Below are 23,584 nucleotides of genomic sequence, written 5' to 3' on the forward strand. Positions count from 1 at the left end.
AGATGCCAATGAGAGTCCAATTTCCTCTTCCTGGGCACACATGAAGACTCCATTTCCCAGACTCCCTTGCTGTTAGTTTGGGGTCATATGGTAGGGTTCTGGTCAAGGAAAGCTCCCCTCCCCTTCTCTTTCTCTCTCTCTCTCTCCCTCCCTTCCTTTCCCCCGCCCCCCCCCCCACAGAAGTAATGTGAGTGCACTTTGAGAACAAGGCCGTATCAACCCAAGGGGAGACACTTACTAGGCACTAATGCTATTGGCACCTTGATCTTGGACTTCCAGTCTCCAGAACTGAGAGAAATGAATTTCTGTTGCTTTAGTCACCCAGCCTGTGCTATTTGTTACAGCAGCCTGAACAGACTAATACATCACCTTTGCCCTGATTTTTTCTAGTCATACATTTAAGTCTTCAGCTCATTTTAGCTTGTGGAGATATAAACTAAATTACATTGTGGCAAGCTATAATGTGAGATTGATCAAAACATCCAATTTTTATATTATTCTTCCCTTATCACATGCATGTGGCAATTTAGGAATTTATATATAGCACTTTGGCCTAATTTGGGATGTCGCTGCATTTGGTGTTTAGTCTTGGTTTGGAAAGATGTGGCTTGAATGAATATGTTCTGATTCTCAGTGCAGAACTTCTAGGTGCTGAATCTGTAGATATCCATGGAAAATAATTGTTACTGTACTGTGTAGGCGTGAATCTCTAATAAGCACATGCTAGCGACTGTGAAAAGGGCATAGTTCTTTACATGGCAAACACAGAGTGGAGTCATTATGGGATCTGTAGAAAACATTCATTAAGGACTCAAATTCCTTCCAAAATACCATATTCCCTGGAGGTCTCATATTCATACATCTCACCCTGGGAAGACACATTCAGAGAATGACTGTGCTTTGGGTTCAACTTGTAAATGAGTATTTCAAACTTCTAACAGTTAATGAATTTCTCTAGTTTTCCCCTGGAAAGTGCCAATCTCCAGGACCTAAATCCACCTGTTCACGTGGATTTGGGTTGGATTTGTTAGGAGGAGGCAGATGGCAAAAGTCAAACAGAAGATTTTTCAGCTGGTAAGGAACAGAGAACAGATTTGCCAAAATGGCACCTGGTGTCTGGAATTCCAAGATGGAGACCATGGTTCGTTGTTCTGGTAATTTCTGATGTTCTCACAGCTATTCCTAAAGAGTACATATTTCAACCCCCACAGTCCTCAACCTTTAAGGCACGTCCCACATGCCATTTAAAAATAAGCTTACGTTCCCCAACATATCACAAAGCGACACTTAGTTTCCCAGGAGTAAACATGAAATGTCATTATTCATATTTTTAAAAAGCTGAACACTTGTTCTTTTCTACATAGTTCTGCCTTAGGGCTCTCTCCCAACACCCTTCCTAACTCTGTTTTCCTCTCTCAGCTCTAGCTGTGCTCTCTGACCCTCCACCGGCCACCTTTGCAGCCCCCTGTCCCAACATAGCCATGACCAGCTGGAGTTCCCACCTTTCTGTGTCTGTGTAGATCAGACCACAGGCTGATGGGGATGTGACTTAGAACAGCCCTAGCATCGAGCTGACACAGGAGAATGTTTCAGAGACGTCACAAAGCACCAGGCCATTGGTGTCAGTGAGCCCCCACCATTCAGGGCGGGGAACTCAGTACCTTAGAAAAGGAGCACACCCTGTTTCTGCTTTGAAGAAGTTATGACTCAGTTGGGGCGGGGGTGAGAAAATACCCACCTGAGACAACCACCATCACTGGTACAACACCATCTAATTTAGGGAAGAACATCAGAGTCTTGGGGGTGGGCTGAGAAATCTCTGGCTAATTGTTTGAGGTCTCATTCAGGAAGAGACATTTTGAGCTGTCTTTTGGAGACAAAAAAAGAATCCGAGATAGTTTGAAAGAAATGTGGCTTCCTCAAGAGGTGTGAGTGACATAAGCGAGGCTGTGGCAGAAACAGTTCCTAAGAGTGAGAGTAAGAAAAGTGACTTTTTTGGCACGGAAAGTCCATACTTTTATTTACAAACATTTGTTGAGACCTAAAATGTTCCAGTGGGCCAAAGAAATAATATGAAATCAATTGTAGCCAGAAGGGCTGTTGGCAGATGACACTGAAAACATGAAGTAGCACATGCAAAACTGATTTGCAAAGACAGGGCTCTGTACACCAGGGGTACCTCTATTGCTGTAGTTATCAACTAATGAAGCTATACTGGGTTCTTTAGATGCATTGAACACTGGAGGGGGGGCAATTAATAACTGGAGAAAAATACATCATGAATCTTAAGGAAACATTAGCAAAATGTCCATCTGAAAAGGAAGAAGAGTGTTTATGAATTTTTCAAAGTCTATAAAGAGCTCCATAGGGACTTTCCTGTCCTAAATTATATTGAGAAAACTCTAGATTATCCTGGAAGGAAGACCTGTGAGGAAAGGGTAGAGAGGAGATAAGACATAATGTGCCTTCTCCAAGGAAAATCATTATTTCAAGTTTATTGACAGCATCTCATCTCCTTAATTATAGCTTTGTTGACAACTATTCACATTGCATGCATAGAATCCTTTTGAACGAATTCATATCCCAATTTGCCTTGGGACCAGAGAAATGCTTAAGAAAGATGATATTTTTGTTTGTGTGTTTTTGATAGTGGTAAACAGTCTGGGGCTGTCAGACTTGGGGCAAAACGTTCCTGGGTTAACCTTCTTAGCATCTCCTCCCAATCTTTGTCATCCTCCCCCATTGCATTTATAAAATCATAGGTGCTCTAAGGAACAGAAAGCAAGAATTCAACCAATGAACCAGCAGAAAGTAAGTCCAGCTCTGATCTGATGAGTATGGCCCATCAGCGCCCCAGAATAAGTAGGGAGAACTAAGCTAAGAGAGGAGGGGGAACAAGAGAAATTGTCAACCATGGGCATCTGGACTTCACTTATGAGACTCGCTTATCTTTTTTTATTTTTTATTTTTATTAAACTTATTGGGGTGACAATTATCTTTTTAAAAGCTGAATGAATTGCTAGATCCCTGGGCTTACCTGTCTTCGAGTCAAAGGCCATTGACAATTTCATGGAATCCCAACTTCTTTCGTTTTCTCAATTAGTGTAGATAATGATCATTGAATTAAACTATGCAGTTAATCTCATATCTACCTAGATTTTTTTTTGGGTGAAAACTCAAAGAGAAAGATATATGTGTCAAACTTGTATTTTATTTTAGTATTTTGTGTTCCTTGAAAAATTCTACTTATACTCATAAATAAAGCATACTTGTCAGAAGCTATGCTTTTCAATTTTTTTAAAAGAACACCTTTTTTCTGGGCTTTTTCCATAAATTGTTTATTGTTCAATATGGCTTTGACTTTTTAGTGCAGTTACTTACTTTTGATGCCTTCAATTTGGCTTAAATATTTCTTTTATGCAGCACCAAGGGTATGAAAGGTTTCCTTTTATCTCAAAGATGCAAGAGGTGTATTTGGTATCTTCCGTAGGACATAAATAACAGTGGGGTTGGGATGGAGAAGGGAAGGTAACAGATTTCTTTGTGTAAAGGCTGCATGTCATCATGAAATGAGCTTTTAATAATGACAGACTTCCTCTCTCCCCTTACAATAAATAAGGCCATGCCTTAGTGGTCATTCTTTTTCACCTCTATACATCACTTCCTCCTGCTCCAGTTACTCAGATCCCATAGCCAGTGACTTCTAAAGGTGCCATCACGTAAGGCCAGCTACGTGCTCAGAACTATGAGCGAGGGTAGAGATAGGTCCTGTATGGCTTTTGACACACACTGACTCAAAGATGCTGGCCACAGCACTTGCCTTGTACATTCCTCAGTTGTCATATGATGTTTCTATCTCAGGTCAATTCCCAATGTATTCTGTCCGAATCCCCGGAATAACCTGTCAGATTCTTCCTTCTGGGTAGCTCACGTATGATGGAAGAGTGCCTTCATGGTTTTTTACTCAATGCTTCTTGGAGTTAGATGTTTCCCGTGACACGTTCTTTTAGGGGATGTTCTTGATTTAGAATGTTTCCATAAAGCATATCGAGAACACTCTTTTTATAAAGGTTTCCTGTATGGAATAATGTAAAACCATAGGAAGAAACCTGTGAATAACTCAGCAGTGTGCTGATTTCCATCCCACGTCGTAAGGTCATATAAACGCTCTTCCCGCCACAGTTTGACACGACACAGTGGTGCCCCGATGAGTCAGTGTTATGGGAAGAGGCTCAGCAAGGGAGTTATTTTAGACAGGTGCCGGGGCGGGCTGTGAACATGCAGCAAGCATGAGACTGTGTCTTTAGCAGTAGAAGGCCCGGATCCCTATCAACGACAGATGAAGAACAGGCGTTTGGGCGGAGCCTCTGCCTTTTGGCAACACATTGCCCCACAGAGACCTAGCTGCCTGCATAAGATGCCATTTTAAATCCTGTGATAAGTGTTTGGGCCCCTCCTGCCATGCCTGGATGCTTTCCAATGAGGATAAACATGGACTTTTGGGCTTCAGGAAGCGTTGAAGTGCATGTAAGCACCAGGGCAGCGTTAAGTTTGGAAAGCAAATGCTGCCCTGTGTTTCAAGTCTTTTGCTGATTATTGGCTGGAAAGGTGGGCATGAAGCAGCACTGCCTAAGAATAAGACATCACTAGATTAAATCTGTAAAGTTTAAGTGATCTCCCATTAAATCAGAGTGACAAATAGGCTGAATCCCATGCTCTCTGGCAGAATGGTTTAGAGCCTTTCAGTGTCTTTTTGGGACTGAAGTAATAAAAGCTGACAAAGGAGTTTTAACAATCAGTTTGGTTTTATGAAATATCCAACAACCTGACCATAAAGCAGAAGATAATCCAACAAAATAATCCTGATCGGAAGAGAGCACAGTCTCTAATGATACAATTGTCTGAACAACTCGACCATTAGAATTTCCTGAATTTGTGGAAATGAAAATTACCACTCTTGGTTTCATGCTGGCACTTTCAGCCTCAAGGCCTGGGTTCTAGTTCCCTCGTTTACAGAAGAGTGTCTGAGATTTCATTATCAATCTTTCTTCTACAGACTTAAAAAAAACTCTAAAAAATTTACTTAAAGTCAACTCATAGCAATTTGCACTATTTGAAGGGAGCAACATCATAAATAATAGAAAACTGCAAACAATTTTTAAAGTGATGTATTTTAATATTTGAAAGATGTTTTAGGTATCTGCATTTAGAGAGCTCAACGTCTCAAACTAGAAATTGTCGACATTCCAAACAGAATAGCGTATCCCTGCAGAAAGGATGCGATGGTAGTAGTTATGAAATGGACTTTGGAACTTTAGACCACCTCAGGTTCAAACAATAAGGCTGGAAGTCCTAGCTGTGTGCTGTTGGACAAGTTGCTTAACCTCTCTGTGACTCCGTTTCCTCAGTTACAAAATTGCATGGGGTTCTTCTCAGGAATAGATGGGATAATGTTGATGAAGTGCTGTACACAGTGGTTGGCACATAGAAAGTGATTCTTATTCCATATGGCATACAGTGAGAGTCTCTCCTGCTTATTCTATTTTATTTACCCCTACGACTCTGAATATGTGGATTAGAGAAAATACAGATTGTGCTTTTATTAACAGAATTACAGAGAGTGGTTTACAAGGTCAGTAACAGCCTGTAAAGAATTCACGTACACTGGGGACTAGAAAGCACCCAGGAGAACCTCTGATAATTTCTCCCATCTGTCTGGGCTCAGATTCCCACAGGCCAGTCATCCACATGTTCCCCTCTGAAGACTGAGAGCTCACTCCTCCCTGGGGGAACCTGTTCAATGTAGGATAATCCATCATTAGGAAGCTCACTATTAGCGCTGGGATAAAATTTGCTTCTCTGTAGCTTCCAGTTCTCCACAGTAGTGCAGAATACATTTAATTTCTGTTTTACCTAAAGATATTCCAGATGACTATTGTGGGCCCTCTAAGTCTTTTCTATGTCAGGTCTGCCATTTTGAACACCTTCAACCATTTCTGTCGTCTGGCATGTTTCTGAGCCCCTCATTGGCAAGTGGCTATTGCTTCAGACACAACTCTGATGCAGCACATAGTGGACAGGACATCTCGGGTGCACCCTGACCGAGACAAAGCAAAGCCGGGACCAGCTCATCCCTGGAGAGAGTGGGTATCAAGCGGTCTGAGTCTGAGCCCCAGCTCTGCCTCTGCTTGGCTGAGAGAGGCCTGGGCACACCCCTCAGACGCCATGAGGTTTATTGTTTTCACTGGCACTTGTTCGTGTTCAAATCCATCTTGTTAGATCTAGCCCATCCTATCAGCCTTTTTCATCCTATTTCCCACCTCACGTATTTGTACCCCTCGTGGTGTCATTACATTTATAAACGTGATTGGCATAGCATTATGCCGCTCCACATCCATGCCGCTGCTTAAAGCAAAATGTCGTACATGTCAAGTCCAAACGGAGGCCTACGACCATATTGAAAACCTGTGCTAGCTTAACCATAATGTCATTTACCGAGAAGGGAGAATTGATTGAGCACCGGCTGTGTGCTGGGCCCAGTGTCAGATTCAGTGACATAAAGATGAGCAAGAGTCCCCATCGCTGTCCTCCTGCAACCCAGATCTAGTGCACAATCTAGTAATTGGCATTTGGGGCAATTTAAACTATGGTTTACAAATTTTCAGCCGTTATATAGTCTTTGTTGGCACAAATGTATAATCATAGCAATCTCTTAATCACCCTGTTTGAGCCCCAAAGGAAACTAGTAGGAAAAGACCTGATATCAACGAAGGCATGTGGGCTTAATAATTTTTTTCTCCTGAATTTTTGTCTCATATATATATATAAATATAATAATATGTATATTTACAAATTATCTATAGTGTGGCTCACATAACAGGAGAATTATCTATCTTATTATTTGAAAGATGGATGACCAATCTTTAAATTGAAAATGTGTGCTTTAATAAGCAGTACATGGAGGTTAAACTTTGCTCCGTAGCAGTGGTTCTTGGTCAGGGGTAATTTGCTCCCTGGGAGACATGTGACGATGTCTGGAGACATTTTTGGTGACCACAGCTGAGAGGATGCTGCTGGCACCTCATGGGCAGAGACCAGAGATATTGCTAAATGTCCTGCAATGCACAGGACAGCTCCCTTCTCACTCCTCCAATAAAGAATTAAGAGTTATCTGGCCCCAAATGTCTCAGTAGTACCGAGGTAAGAACCCCTGCCGTAGGAGAGGCAGTGTGACTGCATAGTAGGGCTACAAACATGGGAGCTGGAGAGGCCTGGGTGTGAAATCTGCCCATGGTGACCACTTCACCCTGAGCCTCAGTTTCCACCTCGGCGACCTGAAGATGGTAAGGACACTGACTTCACACAGAGGATGAATGAGGTCACGCGTGTGAAGAGCTCAGCGTGTGTCTGGCACAGAGGCAGGCTACATGATGGTTATTTTTATTGCTTTGTTTGCCTTCTCTCTGAATGCCGCACATTTTAATCGACACAAGCAAACTAGGTAGATGTATCCAAAGAGATGGACAGCACTCCTGTATCATGAAGAAATCTGCTATTTTCTTGTGTTTAAAGAATACCCCTCAGCAATTCCATCTCCACATGTTCCTCAGCCCCGGGAATCGGAGGGTATGTTCTGTGCTTTGCCTGAAGTTTTCCACTGAGATGCTGAACTGCTAAATGGATTAATTCTGTAATGAGTACTCTAGGATTTTATTTCCAAATACAAGCATGCCTCAGATTTTTAGAGTGAAATAAATGTTGTCAGGATTATGGCGATGAGAACATGGGCTAAGTTAGATACAACTATAACACTTCAAAACTACAGTGTTAACGGAAATGTATTTTGATTGCTAGGTACTATTTGCTTTAAATACAATTTGTAGTGATAACAATGAAAGCACACAAAATGTTACTAGATGTGTACTTATAAGAGGAGCAGCCTTGGGAATTCTCGCCAGTTTGTGCCAAGTATGGGTACAGATTTAGATTCTTATTTAATATCTAAAAAAGAGCTTACAAGACATGCTGTCACGTGTGGCTTGTTCTTTCAGTGGTGTGAGGATTGTGCTTTTGCAAATTTATATTGTAGATGAGGTGTTGGGTGCAGGGCATCAAGGGGTATGAAAAAGAGAGATGGGAACTCATATTGTTTCTTGTATTACAAAGTGAAGATACGGGAAACCAAGAGGCTGTGTAGGTGGGCATAGAGACAACTGTAATGGTTTTCCCCCAGACCTTAAAGGTGGTAAGTAGGTGATACTGCCCACTGCATGTCTCCTTGAAAACATTTGCTTGGAAAAAAGTCTTAGATGTGAAGATCGAGTGTTCACTTCCGTCTGTTTTGATACTCTTATCAGTGCTAATAATCTTTCAAATTAAAACACATGTATTTGGTTGTCTTTAGAAATTATTACCAGATGAAATTTCTTCAGCCAATTTCTAGTTACATTGCTAAGTGAAACTATTTCTGTTAGTTTAAAAACAAATGATGTTAAATTCATCGATTATTCCTAATATCTACAAGTTAACCTAAATTAGGACTTGATAAAGGTTCAAAGCTATTGACTTTATAAAATGTAACAAAATGGAAACGAATACGATATAAAATGTGTATTACTTCAGGAAAATATTCTGTATACAATAGCCACTGACTTTATAAAGACTTATGCTCAGGTACACACTTAAAATGTCTATCCATCAATTTGAATAAACTAGTATTTAATCAACTGTGTTTTGATTTATTGCTGGAAAGTGGACACCAATGTTTGGTTCCATCCAGAGACATCAGCCAGAGAACAAGAATGCAGCCTCGCACATCCTTCTATGCTATGTTGCCCAATGGACAACTCTCTCTGGGAACAAGGTGTAACTGAATCTTCATGCTAATTCTATCCTGGTTTTCTCTTGACTGCTAGCTCCCAGTTATGCCAATACATGTACTGTTCCTAGCAGAACACTAAGACCACGTTGTTCGTTCAACTAGGGTCAGACCTAAAAGAAACTAAACAGGCCAATGATGCCCCTATAGGCATTTCAGTTCCTGATGAGCACCTGTTTTCCATTTTGGAGGCAGGTCCACATAGCTTATTTCAGTTGTAAATCAGGTGAAGGCCCAGGAAAGTGTAAGTGTATTGGCCACAAGTCATTTCCACGTGAGGTATTAAGGATTGGGCTTCTGCCCGGTTGGCCAAATGTCAGACCACTTCTATGACAACCAGATGTAGCCATTGCTATGGAATGCAATTATTATTAATTACCCTTTAATTAGTTGATACAGCAGAGAACATGCAGCCGTTTTGTCATAATTGGTCTAACATTCATAATTTAAAGGTGGAAATGTGGGTGACAACTTGTGAATAATAACCATTTGGTGAAATACCATCTTCATCATGAAGAGATACTGTGTATTTTAAACCACTTACATGCGCATAAACATACTGGCTATTTAGGTAAAACTCCAAAGAAAAAAGTCTTTAAAGTTTTCCCATTTTCTTACCTCCCTCATGCCCACACCAGATTATTGCTAATAATTATGACTATCTCGTCAGGCATATCTCGTCAGTTTAGAGAGAATTTCAAGTAACAAAGACCATTCAGGTATTTGACTTAAAATATGAATTCATCTCATTTGGAAATTCCATCAATTCTATTTTGTTTTCTTTATAAAAACTCAAATCAACACCTATTTTTTGAGAATTTCTTATGTGTAAGATTCTAGCGAGGAACTATAGAATTATAAACAAATATCTCTTCCATGTAAGATACCCCTTTCTCTTAACACGGTCATGGCATTCTAACCTTTTGATTAGATTGTGAAACATCCCTAGAAATAGCAGAGATACCCCATTTCAGGCAATGCTGGACATTTCTTTAACGTTTGTACTTTTCATGGTATTTTACATGACCAGCTCTTACTGCTTTGGAAGGAAAAATGAGTGATACCATTCTAACTCTACTTTGCATATTTTTAAAAGATCCACAGTTTATAGCTTTCCTCACGCCTTTATTGTAGTTACTCACTGATGAATTTCCATACCAAATGTTCTCTCTTTTATGATTCTTTAAACTTAAAAAATATTACGTATACCTTGAGGGGAATTGGATCATTTCCATTTTGCCTTGCGTTTGAGTTATACTTTGAGTTGAATATTCTGAGGATTCTAAAATTAAGTTAATCCATATGTAATTAGGAACGTTCTTAACTAGACAGTCCTGGTTAGCGGGAGATTGGCAGATGATTCTGAAAAACTATCTAGCAAACCATGAATAGCAACTAAATGATAAAAGGCTAAATTTCTCTTGAAAATGGGTTGTTGCCATAATTTAATGTGGCAATATGATTTTCTATTTTTAATTGCTGAAGACAATTTTATAAAGTAGAATTTTTGTCTTCTGAAAGCTAGAGTTTCATAATTTTGTACCACTTACACTTTTTATCACTTCAGTAAGTATTCTGCCCATGCCATCCCTTTTGATTCATGGTGAATAAAAGAAACGAAAGATTAGTAAAGATGCTTTTGTACCTCTTAAACACATTGAGACAAAATGAATATCTTGGAGAAACAAGGTATTTCTCTTTATGAGACTTTATGACCTTAAGTAATTTAGTATGCCTTTAAAAAAAATAACATAGTGCTTTTATTCCCAGAACAATTCTACTTAACACTGACACTTAAAAATGTTCCTTTTTAAATTCAAATGATGAAAACTTGCTCCATATTCCAGGTCAATATGAGGATTCAGGGAGGGTTCGAACAGAATGAATACATGGTTCTTCCTTTCCCCCTCCCCAGACACCATGTACTCTGTACTTTGTATAGTTCCTTAGTCATTTCTTCATTTGCACAAGTCATTTCAGAAAGAATTTACGACAGTGCCATCTTTTAGTAAAAAATAATAAGTCACAGTTTATTGTCCACAATAACTAGAGATGCTCCGCTGTTAAAATCACCTTTATCACTTAAAATACATTTTTCTTTTGTCTCTAAATTCATACGACAATATAGGGAGGCTGTTTCTGCAATTAAATGTGAAAGATGAATCACAAGGCAATTTGTGAAAATAATTAAAGGTTAAAAATGGAATATTTACTTCTTAAACCTTATATGCCTGTGAAAAAAAGTGTTGGAGAAATGCAAAAATCTGGTGCTCTTTGCATATAGTTTGACTTGACACTGAGGTTTAATTAATTAATATTGGGATTTCATAATATTAATGTTTTAGAAGATGAGAAATTTTGTCCATATCCAGGGTAGAACTTGGAGGAGAAAAATGGGGTCTCAGGTCTCCCCTGTTGTGGGAATATAGAATGCTTTTTTTTCTTTTTTTTTGAAAACTACCAGGATTTCCCAAAGTACCATCAAAGCGAAACAAGTAAAGATAAAAGTGATGTGTTACTTTTCTGTTTTTCCCTTGCTCTTAGTTGTGCTGCTCTGCACTACTGATTACAACACCACCAGATCAGAATGAACAATTAACTGTCTAATTATTCTAGTCACACCAGCCCACAATGAAATCTTTATTCCGTGTTTACAGCAATCTTTGGCAGAGGCTGTCTTGCTGTTTCTAAACTAAGAAGAACTGCCCTTTGGCTCTTCTCTGCATCAGCTGCCTTGGTTTCAGCCTTGGATGCCAATAATCAGACTTCTATTTCTTCCAAAGTGGACATTTTTTTTTTTTTTTAGGGTGAAAAGACCTATTCTCATCACTCCCCCATATATTCTGACTGATTTATGTTCTAGCCACTGCAGCTCTTCCTTCCGTATCTCTTTACGTTTTTCCTCTCTCCATAGAACACCACCAGGCAAACCCCTATTCTAAGTCCAAAACTGTAAAAAATACTTAACCGAACAGTACTCACTACTATGAGGGAAAGAAGAATACAACTACTGGTTGATGGGTAGAGAGAAGTCAAGGAAATCCCTCTTGGTTTTCTAAACTGCTAATTTTCTAGCTCAAAAGGCAGTCAATAACTTCTCCGCCAGGGGAAAACATATACACTTTTCAGTGGCTTTCTTGATTACTTCCAACTATTTACTTAAATTCGCCAACAGCTGCACGTCTTTGAGAAGCTTCAGAACTTGGGGAATATTTACAAATATAGAAGGGGCTGGGAGAGTACGTCTGAATCTCTTTGAAATGGCCAGGGAAAACTATTGCCCTGTATAGACAGGGATAGCCAAGTTAACACCAATCCAAAGATGAGACGAAGGCAATGCCTTTACCAAAGGGGAGAGGGAAAAATACCTTGGCTAGTCCTTTTTGAACCATCTTATCGGGTCCCCTTCCTGGATCTGAGAGTAGACAACAGTTAATTCTGGGTCCCATTGCCTTACACCGTTCAACTGCTTTTCTCCAAAAGAGCATTTTCCTGCTTTGCAGGGATGATGGCCTCTTTCTTCCCATTCCAGTCCCCAAACCCTATGTGACGGTTCCCCTAACATCCCTCTGATCCCGCCTCTCAGCCCCCACACTTACTGCGGCCACATTGCCTTTCCTGTGAGAACTGGGTCATAAAATTTTACAGGGAGAAAGGTAGCAGGGGGCGTTTCAGTAGTAGAAACTCTGATTAAATTCCCGGGCAACGCTCCCCAAATGAAAGATAATTTTTCTACAAATATGCACAAGCATGTCAAGAATGCTAAGTCATTTTTATGTTTGTACTTTCCTTTTCCATTTTAATTTTACGCTGCCACATGGCACACATACTAAAAATGTATCTCCTTAACCTACCGTGCAGCAAACTTTTCACAAAACAGTGAAAACGCATATTTTATAGACTGTCCTTTCCCAGGATGTTCAAAGCACTTTTTTGGATAGAAAATTAGATCGTCTCAGACAACTGTTCTATTAGAAAGACATGGCTACTTGTGCATTGGCAAATAGGGAAAATCGGCGCTGGGAAGGAAAGGTCACACCAAAGTCAGTGGCGACAGCCTAAGTAGACTCCGAGAGCTTGCTTCCAATTTATATTACTTCCCGCTTGCTCTTCATTTGTCTCTCTTTCTTTCTTTCTTTCTTTCTTTTTTTTTTTTTTTTTTTTTTGGCAGGAAGGAATGTGGCCAGCAAGGAGGCTTGACTTCATCTCCTACACTGGCTTAACTCTGACAGGCTGTTCTCCCACACTCTTGCCCTATTTTCTGCGTCATCCGCTGGCCAACCTGTGCCCGGGAGGAGCTCTGACTGGGGGCCAAGCCAAGACCAGGCAACTGCAGGTGCCCTTGTGGCTGCCTCCGGTGTTGGGAACTGAAGCCTGCCCCTGCCGGGTAACATGCCCCGTGGGGCTGCGAGGGGCACAGGAAGAGAAAAGAATTAATTTCCAGGTTGTATAATACACGAGAGGAAAAGGCTGGGCCAAATGTGAGGTTCAAGATTGGCAATGCCTCCACGGTTCCTGAGCTCCATGAGGCTGAGGAAGGTAATCCGGCAGAAATGGGCTAGCTACTCATCCATGGCGTTGGTGCGAGCACATGAACAGTTGCCACTTTTGGTTTTTTGTTTTTGTTTTTCCTGTGGTTAGGTAGACCCAATTCCTTAGCTGGGTCCCTGTCACAGCTCTAATTTCCTTTGGTTAAGAGATACATCAGAGACTAGAGGGGTCTAGGGACGCCTCTTTTATTTGGGGAGGGGCAGACTCAGTTTCCAGGCCCCCTATTAACAACCAGAAGACAAAAATCCGTCCTGGCATTCGTGCCAGTAACAACATCAACAGCATTAATAATAGTAATGGTAATGGCAATGGTAACGAAACAGTGAACTCTAAATGTACCAGCAGACCAACCCCCTAGTGCTCTGCCGCCAGCCCTCTTACTCTTTGCCTGGCCTCAGCAGAAAAAAAGGCTCTGGCGCTGCCTCCGGGCTGCCCTCCAGGTTCCAGCCCCTACCCCGCCCCCGGGTGGATGGCCAGGCAGAGGTTCCTGTTTCAGCCTAAGTCCAGCTCACTGTCTCTCCTGTTGCTAAGGGCGGGTTGGGACTCCACAGTGGCGTTTCCTTTACAAATCTGCAACTTTCACCCCATCTGACCCCCTCGCCACCCCCTCACCCTCATTCTCCTCCCACGGCAACTACGACGTGCAAAGCCCAAACAACCCGAGCGCAATCCAGCAATTCAGAGCTTTCCCTGGGAGCGCCAGGGCCCGGAGAGAGGAAATCCGGGGAGTTAGCGACGTCCGGCAGGTGGCGGAGACACAAGTCACCACCACATTCTTCTCCCAGGCAGGAGCTCGGGTGGGGGTGCGGCGCTATGCGCCCACGAGAACCGGCCCCGCAGGCAGCGGCACCTCCCCGGAGCCTGGGTCTCCGGTTCCCCTTCCCGGCGCGCATCCCCGCGCAAGAGACGCAGTCGGCCCTCGTCCGTAGCCGGAGGGAGGCGCCACCGCCTGCGGGGCAAGCGAGGCGAAGCCGGGCCAAGCGCCCCGCGAGCCGCGCTCCTGCCGGGTCTCCTTCCCTGGAGCGCGCAGCTCTCGCTGCCAGGGCTCCGCATTCTCCACCAGCCCCGCTGCGCCCCAGCTTCCCTCTCCCGGAGAGCAGCTCCCAGCCCAGGCAGTCCCTTCACGTCCCCTTCCTCCCAAAGTCCGAGGAAGTCCAACTCCGGCCAGTCCGCAGGCTGGTAGTGGCGGAGAGAGCGCGGCGCGGAGCGCAGCGCCTGCGGGTGACTTCCCGGAAAGAGCGGGCTCCAGGCGCCCTGCGCCAGATGCCGGGAACCCGAGGACGGACGCGCGGGGCCCCACCCGAGCTCTCCGCTTTACCTGGCAGGCCCGGCGACTCTCCGGGGACGTTCGGTCCAGACTCCTCGGGGCAGGCGTCCAGCTTACATCGCTGCCTCCCCCACTGGGCAGCCGGTGTCCCGCTGGGTCCCTTTGCTCCCGCTCACAGCGCTGCCCCCGCCCCCCACCCCCCTACCCCCTCTGTCAAAAGTGCCACAGCTTTTCTGCCTCCGGATCTTTTGCAAAGTCTCTGTGTGGTCACCCTGAGTTGGGTGGCAATGCCTGGCGCGCTCACCCTGCCAATGCCCTGCCCCGCCCTCCCGCGGCCCCCTGCGCTGGGCCCAGCCGGGGAGAAGAGCTGCCTCGTCGTGGTCACCGTCCCCTGAGCACAGCGCGCGGTCCTCTTTCTGTCCCTCGCGCCTTCCCTAGCCCGAGTGGCTGCAGCCTGCCTGTACCGCGGGTCCTCATTCCCCTGCTCATGAATATTCTGACAGAGGCTAATGTCGGTGAAGTAAATTGAATTAGCCAATTGGTGCCAGGAATGTGCGCTCCTTCCTTCTGAGGAGCTGTCTGGAACCCCACCAGATGAAAGCAATTAGCGTCCAGTTGGCACCCTGTGGTTTAGAACAGTGAGGGGCAAAAACGGGTTAATTCTTTAAATGCAGTTTAGATACTGCATTTAAATGTTTAAACTCCTCTATTGGCTGAGAGAGTAGGGAAACGTTAAGAGGGAAAGAGAGGCAAGGGGATAGGTAGAATTAGGAGGGGCATATTTACCCCCAAACTCCCCTGAAGTTGAAGTGACTTATTCCGCCTAGATTATAGATTCTGGAAGAGGCAGTCAAGTTAATGAGAGCAAAAAAAGACAGGCAAACAGGATCAGAAAGGAGGTGGCTATCAGCCGAGGTTTAACCTTGACCTTGAGGAGGCAGAGGACGCTAATCATTTTCAAGAGGAGGGGTGCGGCGAGATGGCAGAGGGAGAAGAAGACCTCAATCATCCATCTCCTTTTTAAGAATTTCTCCAAATGCTCAGATTCCTTCTTTTGTCATCATAGCCAAACTATAGAGTTTTAGGACTTTGGGTGAAGTAGGGATGGAGCAGTGGTACCTGTGAGGTCAGAAGTTTCAGAGGAGGAAACTGAAGTGAAGAGAGCAGACCAGGTTACACAGCCCTTCAGGAAGGCATTTCCGACCAGAGTCCAAGCTTCTCTGTTCTGGGGTCAAACAGACAAAAATCCATAGGAGACACAGCCTCTCGTGTCCTTCCTCCGACCCTACAAGACCAAGTTCTTCATGGTTACTGATTATAACTTGGCTTTAGCCAGTGGGTAGAGAGGGACCCTCGCTGCCTAGTTGTACACCCACATTTCCCTTTATAATCTTCACATGCAGTGCTTTAGGATTTCCTCCCCATCACTAATTTTCTAAATGCAAAAAGTTATTTTGATTAAATTGCTTGGTTAATAAATGATCTATTTGTGCTTGTGGCCAAATGGTCTATGTGTATAAAACAACTGATAAAACGATGTGTGTCAGTAACTGATAAAATCCCTCACATGCGTGCCATAGAAATAAATATCCTGGTTAAGGCAATTGTGCCACATTTTAATAGGTTTCACCAAAGCCTACAACTGGGACTCACAGTTGCAACAGAAATTATTAATATTAGAGCAGCTGATGTTTATTGGGAACTTGTTATGTGACAGACATGGATTACAAGTCATCTCATTTAATCTTGCCAACTCCTGCTATATTCACATATGTTATCATTTCCCCATTTTAATAGATGAGGAAGGTAAGGCTCCAAAAGGTAAGTAGTGTACGTCCAGGTTACCTAGCTCTTAAGTGGTGGGGGTGAACTTTGACCCAAAGCAGCCTAATCAATATGCTAGAGCCTTCAGGTCACTGGCAACCTATACTGCTGCCTTATCTAAAAAGAGAACCAGTCTCTTAGTGTTTTGTTCAAGTGATTTACTTGTCCTTGAGGATTAATTTCTTATTGAAATTTAGAGGAAAAAAAAATGATTTTTTAGGGGGATGGTATGATTAATTTTGTGTCCACGTGATTGGGTCAAAGGGTGCCTGCATATCTGGTCAAACATTATTTTGGGTGTTTCTATGAGGGTGCTTCTGAGTGAGGTTAACATTTACATTGGTAGACTAAAGCAGATTGCTCTTCCCAATGTGGGTGGGCCTCATCTAATTAGTTGAAGGCCTGAATAGCACCAAAAGGCCAGCCCTCCCCTGCCTTAGAGAAAATTCTCCTGCCTGATGCCTTGGAACTGGCTCAAAACCTACAGCTCTGTAGATTTTGGACTTGTCAACTTCAATAATTGCATGAACCAGTTCCTCATTCTGTACCTATCTCTTATGAGTTCTATTTCTCTGCAGAACCCTGACTAATACAGATAGATACATTCAGTAAAGACTACTATTTGAGAATTTCCCATGAAGATCTGAATATTTTCATCACCCAACACATTGTCTGGTACATAGTATGTAGTACATATACTTTTCCTATTTAAGATTTTTCAGACTTATTTATTATTAATAAGGGAGGAACAATTGTATTTGACATCATCAAATTTAAATGACATTTTATCTTTGAAGAACTATAAACTGGACTATAATAGATTGGCTTAAAGAAAGATTTATAGCTATCACACGAGGGGACAAATTTTAGTATTACAACTTAAGGGATAAAAAACGATCAGGTAAAATGTCTGACTTCAACAGTTGTTGAGTACCTACTAAATGCAAGGCACATTTCTATTGAAATATTTTCTACTGAAGTTCATGGTTAAATCTCTTAAAACAGTTGAGGATTTGCCATATTTTATTCTCTGAAACTTTGAGTAGTTTAAAAACCCTTTGTAAAAAAGAGTATATAGTGTTTGATCCCTGTATTAAATATTTAAGACGTTCCCATCACAACCCCTCCCTTACAACGCTCTGCTGGATCCTTCTTTTATGGAGAGTATCCTCTTAGGATTTAGAGGCAACATTTCACAGAAAAGTCTTCAAATGTTGGGATGTTTATGTGTATGAATATGTTAAAATGATTCAAGAGCCCATGAAACGTTATGAAGACCGGTGCTTTCCATATGTGCTCCAGAGTTTCAGCAGGCAGTGTGTGTGTGTGTGTGGGGCGGAGGGACTGCCAGAGTCTGCGTGGGGCACCTCCCTGCGTAGGTGTGTGGGGCAATCTTGGATAAGCCAGTCACCTCTAGAGCGAATCAAGTTAGCGTCTCTGTAAGTGTTAATAATAATGACCATATTTACTGGGTGCTTTGCCACTACACGTTGCTCTCTCGTTTCACCCTCAGGGAACCTAGGAATCACATTGTTATCCATATTTAATTGATGGGGAATGGCAGGGTCATAGAGATTCAGTAACACGCAGAGCTTCTCCTAGGTACAGATAGAACAGGGACTTGGATTCCGTGACAAAGTCACCTTCTCAGTGAAGCCATATTTGACATCTCCCTCTACCCACCTCCCCCCCCCTACATGCACTTCTTTCTTTAGGAAAGACACAATCCTGTCCTTTGTGCTCCTCTGGGATTTCTCAGATGCATAAAGAAATAATTAGAACACAATGTGTTGTCTCTACCACTAACCAAAAGCAACCTGAAGTGAGGAACCTGTCTTACTCATTTTCGTCTCCCCAAATTTAGCTTAGTGGGAGGCACTCAGAAAGCCCACCAACACCAATTCTACAGTTTCAAAAATGTGTCCCTTTACTGGGCTACTAGGATTAAATGAAGTACTTGGCAGGCACTTTGGAAATTTAGAAACACCGTGTAATTATATTATTATTAATTATTATTATTATTATTATTATTATTACTGTTCAAAAGTAGATTTAGAAATAACCATAATAATTTTCACCTTGACCTCTGGCTGATAAATTCTATGAGTGAGAAAGCAGTTTGATAATTTTTATGTCAGCTACTGTTATTTAGGACATGGATGGGTAACACTTGCTCAAATAATAATCATCTGGTTAATAGTAATACTAAACTGGCCCATTAAGCAAGAAGGTATTAGTCTGAGAAAGGTGAGTGAGTGAGTGTGTGTGTGTGTGTGTGTGTGGGGGGGTGTATGCAATCTTTCTGCACTTTAAGATTGTTTCCTGTGGATGGGCAGCGTTAGCTGCTAGCATAGCTGTGTTTCTCTAGGAAGAGATCTGCTTTTGTCCTATGAGATGATCTTTATTAAGAGCTCCCAAGGTCACAGAGTGAACGGCAGAGCTGGAGCTCCTGACCCTTGTTCAAAGCTAATTTCACTGCCTCACACTGACCCTGATTGGCATCTCCTGCCCATGCAATGTGGTTTATGGTTTTACAATTGAGATGAGCGATAAGCAGCTCAATACCTCGTTATAATTAGTCTCCTGAGTCAGCTAATACACTTGTAATGCAATTTCGTGATCTAGATTATTCAGTACTATCCATTCGAGATATTTTTGGATTTGTAATGATAATTATTTAGTAGAACTGATGACAATGACACACTGTAAACACTTTGTGGCTTCATAGCCTGTCTTTACCATAAATATTCATAATGAAAGAGTTGTTTTGGTTAAAAATATATGCACACACATTCACAAAAGTGGGACTTCCTGTTGATCTCTAGATTCTTTGTTTTCTATAGCATTGATGTACAAGTCAGCTTTTACTAAGGTCATTTGTAGTTCTGTTACCTTGCTTTTGTTTTTGTGTAACGTGTACATTCATTCTGTCCTTTGAATCTGTGAGTTAATCAGTGCCTTTCAGGCATTCTCAGAAGAAATTAGTTCCCTTACTGTTGATGTCTGTGAATTCCTGTCAATTTTACTGTCTTTGTGAATATAGTACAGAAAAATGCTCCCCACCACTGACACCTCCAAAAAGAACTAGCCGTAGAAACATTCGGTGCTTGTGACAAATTCTGGAAGTTGACGCTGCTGATCGAGTCAGTTGAATCTGACAAACTTAAATACACTGCCCTTGCTACAGGCTATGCTATGTGGCTATTGTAGGTGTTTCAAAGAGAAATAAAGGCAGTGACTGCTCTCAGGGGGTTTATAATCTGCAAGATGGGCCTTCACAATTAGCAAAGTAAAGGATCCAAGGCAGCAATGGATTGTCTCTATGAAAGGATTAAAAGTGAAATGGTGTGGGAGCCCTGAACAGAGAGAGATTATTTCCAGCGGAGAAGGGACAGGAGAATGTTCCGTGGAAGGAGTGATGGTTGGTCTGGGTTCTGGAGAATGGATATTATTTGGATATGGGTGAAATGGCAGAGTGACCATCAGGGGTCAGAGTCAGAGCCCCGGGAAAGCACAGCATGATTCTGAGGGACTGATGTGATTGCAGTCAGCCCCAGTCCACATGACATTCAAAGGAGACAACTCTGGAAAGGGAGGGAGCCCCCAGTGCCTTGGATACCAGGTAGAGAAGCATTTATGCTAATCCGTAGGCAGTGAGCCAGGGAGTGACACAACTACAGCTGGGTTTGTAGTTGAGTGTGGAACGTTTCAGAGGTGGGAGACCGAAGGGACGAGAAGCAGCTGGGAGACCTGCAGTAACTGGAGCGAGATGTGGTAACAGCCTGAACCAGGAATGTGGCCCCAGGACCAGAGAGGGGGGGAAAGATAGAAAAGTATCAGTGTGTCAGCATTACACATTTCAAATGTTGTTTTCTGCTCGTCCTGGATGCTGCTGTTTCAACAACTCTCTCTGCCTCTGCCTCTATCTCTCTCACACATGCGCACACATGAACACACAAAAGTACACACACAGAGGAGCACACATGCACACAAATCCACATGCACACACAGAGGCACACTTGCATATGCACACGCACGCACGCTTTCACATGCAGTATGCACACAGTGAGTGTTTTCTTTGTGTTAAGGCACCTAGCACAGTGCCAGGCGTCCTGTTGGAACGTTTTCTGTAGTTTTCTGTGGAATGGCATAGAAAACAAAGGATGTAGGCATCAGAGAAAATGAGGAATTGCAAAGTACTGATCCTGCCTAGTGGATTTGTGAGGCAAACTACAAAAATTCTCCTAGGTGTCTTATTAATTGGCATTGGAAAAAGAAAGGAGCATGTCTGGAGTTGAAGATGATTTCTGATATATAATTCTGATTATTGAAATGATGGAGAAGATGAAAAAAATTGGTGAAGCTGATCGTGGGCACAGCTGGAAGCTGATGGTGGGCACAGCTGGAAAAACCTCATGGCTGGAACATACCTCCTCCGAGGTCTGAAAAACACTTCTCTTGTGAACTTCAGGACATTTTATCCTGGTTTCCTTTTGCTCATGGAGAAGCGGTGGTGCACAGAATAATGGTTCCCCCAAAGAAGTCTATGTACTAATCCCCAGAGCCTGTGACTATGTTAGGTTACAAGACAAAGGGGCATTCTGGGTGCTAATCAGCTGACGTTCTACTAGGGGGGTTACCTTGGATTGTCAAGGTGGGCTCAATAGAGTCACAAGAGTCCTTAAGAGTAGAAAAGGGAGACAAGAAACACAGGCAGAGTGATGTCCTGTGAGGACTCTACTGGCCATTTTTGGCTTTCAAGATGGAGGGAGGTGGCCATGAGCCAAGGAATGAGAGTAGCCTCTGGGAACTGGAAAAGGCCAGGAAACATTCTCCCCGAGAGCCTCCAGAGGGGGACACAACTCTCCTCACACCTTGGTTTCTATCCCAATGACCTAGCAAAGTATAAGATAATAAATTGGTGCTGTTTTAAGCCACTAAATTTGTGGTAGTCTCTTACAGAAATAATAGAAATACAGAATAATAGAAAATTAATACAGAAGGCAGGCTACTATTTTGGATTTTATTAGTAGTATATGTTAGGATACATAATATCCCAAACTACATGAGCTATGGTTGTGTGATGTCCCAGTTTCAACTATAGAAATACATTTTGTTATAAAATTCCAAATCTTGGTCTGAATATAATATACACAACCACTTTAGTGGTGTGAAGGCAGAGTGCATGTTCTTTGATTATGTCACACTGTGTGCAACGAGGAGGCCAATGGTTTTAAATTGAGCTCCCTATGCCGTCCCTTAGCCAGTACTCCTACGTGGATAGGGCACTAGCATCTCCAGAGTTGTGAAACACAGCATGAACGCACAAAAATCACAATGCGTGTTCATAACCTTATTGAGTCAGCCGTTCGTGCTGTACTGAAACAAAACAATCATTTCAGAATTTTTATAGTTCATTTTAAAGTGGCATATCTTTTGGAAGAATGTGTTTAAATAATTTCTTTTTCACTTGCATTATTGTTATTTGTGTTACAGATACCATGTGACATGATTTAATAATTCAAAAATGATTAATAATATTAAATGTTGTATCTTCATATAAAAAAATGTAAGCTGTCAGTAATTGAGTAGGAATTTATCTGTTTTAGCAACGTAAAGGTTTGGCCTATTATTTAGTTTTGATGCTTTGTCACAGAATAGAGTAAATGGCAGAAAAATGTTTGAAATATATTTACTGTTAAACTCCCAAGTACAGTCAGCATGACACACATGCATAATGATCACTCCTTATTCATAACAAAACCTTTAAAAGCTGGGCAAGGTACACGCTACTTAAAAATACACTGATTCCTCAAATTAGCATGGACTATAAATTAATTTTTGAACCTGAATCTCTGGTAAGTGAGTCCTCACATGCAGATAGAATTGCTGCAGTTTTTGATATTCAACTATACCAAATGTTAAGAGAACATAAAGCAACCTAAAAATAAAGTATAAAATAGGATGACTAATTTTATGTAGAGAGGTTTTGCAGATGAAAGGAACTCAATTTGCAAGTCCCTTTGTAAGTGAAAACTATTTGTTATTCTCCACATTATTCTGAAATCCTTATGGCAACAACTAATTGCAAGAATCAGCTCTAAATATGCGTATTGATAACCTATTAAACGCAAGCTTGTAGATGATTTAAAGGATTAGTGCTGTATAACAGTGGAAAATTAATAGCCACTAATTACAAATTTTTGTCTTGTTGAAAAGCGTAAGAAAGCGAAAGTAGAGTCTAGGAGCTAAGGAGGCTGCCCCTTGAGTCTCACTGTCTGAGTTTGAATCTTGGCTCAGCTATTCCCCAGTGACCTTGAGCAAGTTATTTAATCTTGTGTCTGCATTTCCTCATCTGTAAAGTGGGTATAAATAGTACAACCTCCTTCATAGGGTTTTTATAAGGATTAAGTTAGATAATCCATGACAGTTGTTTAGCACCTTCTGTCACATAGTAAGCATACATTAAAGGTTAGCCACCATTATTAATAAAATAGTTATAAATATTCATATGTTTCTATACATTTTAATATCATCTTTGTCAGGAAAGGAGATTGAAGTATTTTCTTCAATATTATTTGTACTATTCTTAAAATAATAAAATCACAGATGTTTTGAATATATAAGGGATCTTAGAGATGGTCAAATCCAGCCCTCTCATTTTATTATTGAGAAAACAGGTACGTAGAGTGAGTCAAAGGAACTTGCCCAAAGTTACACCATTTTCCCTCTCCATGTGCATACATGGGTTTGTGAACCAAATCAAATTTATAGAACCCATTAGTCTCATTCTTGCTCTTGCAGGGTGGGTGGAGGCTTTGTCAGTGTAGGGTACACAGAGGGGAGAGGGACTAAAGAATGGAAATTGGAATGTTTTTCACGTAAGGTGGGGGGCACTGAGCCATCCCATTGAGAATATATGGAAAGCTCTCCCCCTTTTTTCTTATAGAAAAAGTGGTAGGGGTTGTGAATTTATCTGTGTTTCTCTCTACTCACCTTAGACAAGTTCCTGCATTTTCTCATCTTAATCGGACATCTGATCAAACTACCTCCCAAGGTGGTCA

At 42.0% G+C, this 23,584-nt stretch overlaps 1 protein-coding gene across 1 annotated transcript in view; it reads right to left on the reverse strand.

The window, feature by feature from the left end:
• The window catches only part of CDH20 (cadherin 20), a 186,072-nt gene extending 171,203 nt beyond the window's left edge, over positions 1–14,869 (reverse strand). Inside the window, exon 1 of the mRNA XM_081078805.1 lies at positions 14,748–14,869. The gene's annotated coding sequence lies outside the window, so the exon portion shown is untranslated. The remainder of the gene's footprint in view (positions 1–14,747) is intronic.
• Between the last annotated feature and the right edge of the window lie 8,715 nt (positions 14,870–23,584).

Source organism: Rhinolophus hipposideros, assembly GCF_964194185.1.
Source record: "Rhinolophus hipposideros genome assembly, chromosome: 17".
Taxonomy (NCBI): Eukaryota; Metazoa; Chordata; class Mammalia; order Chiroptera; family Rhinolophidae; genus Rhinolophus; species Rhinolophus hipposideros.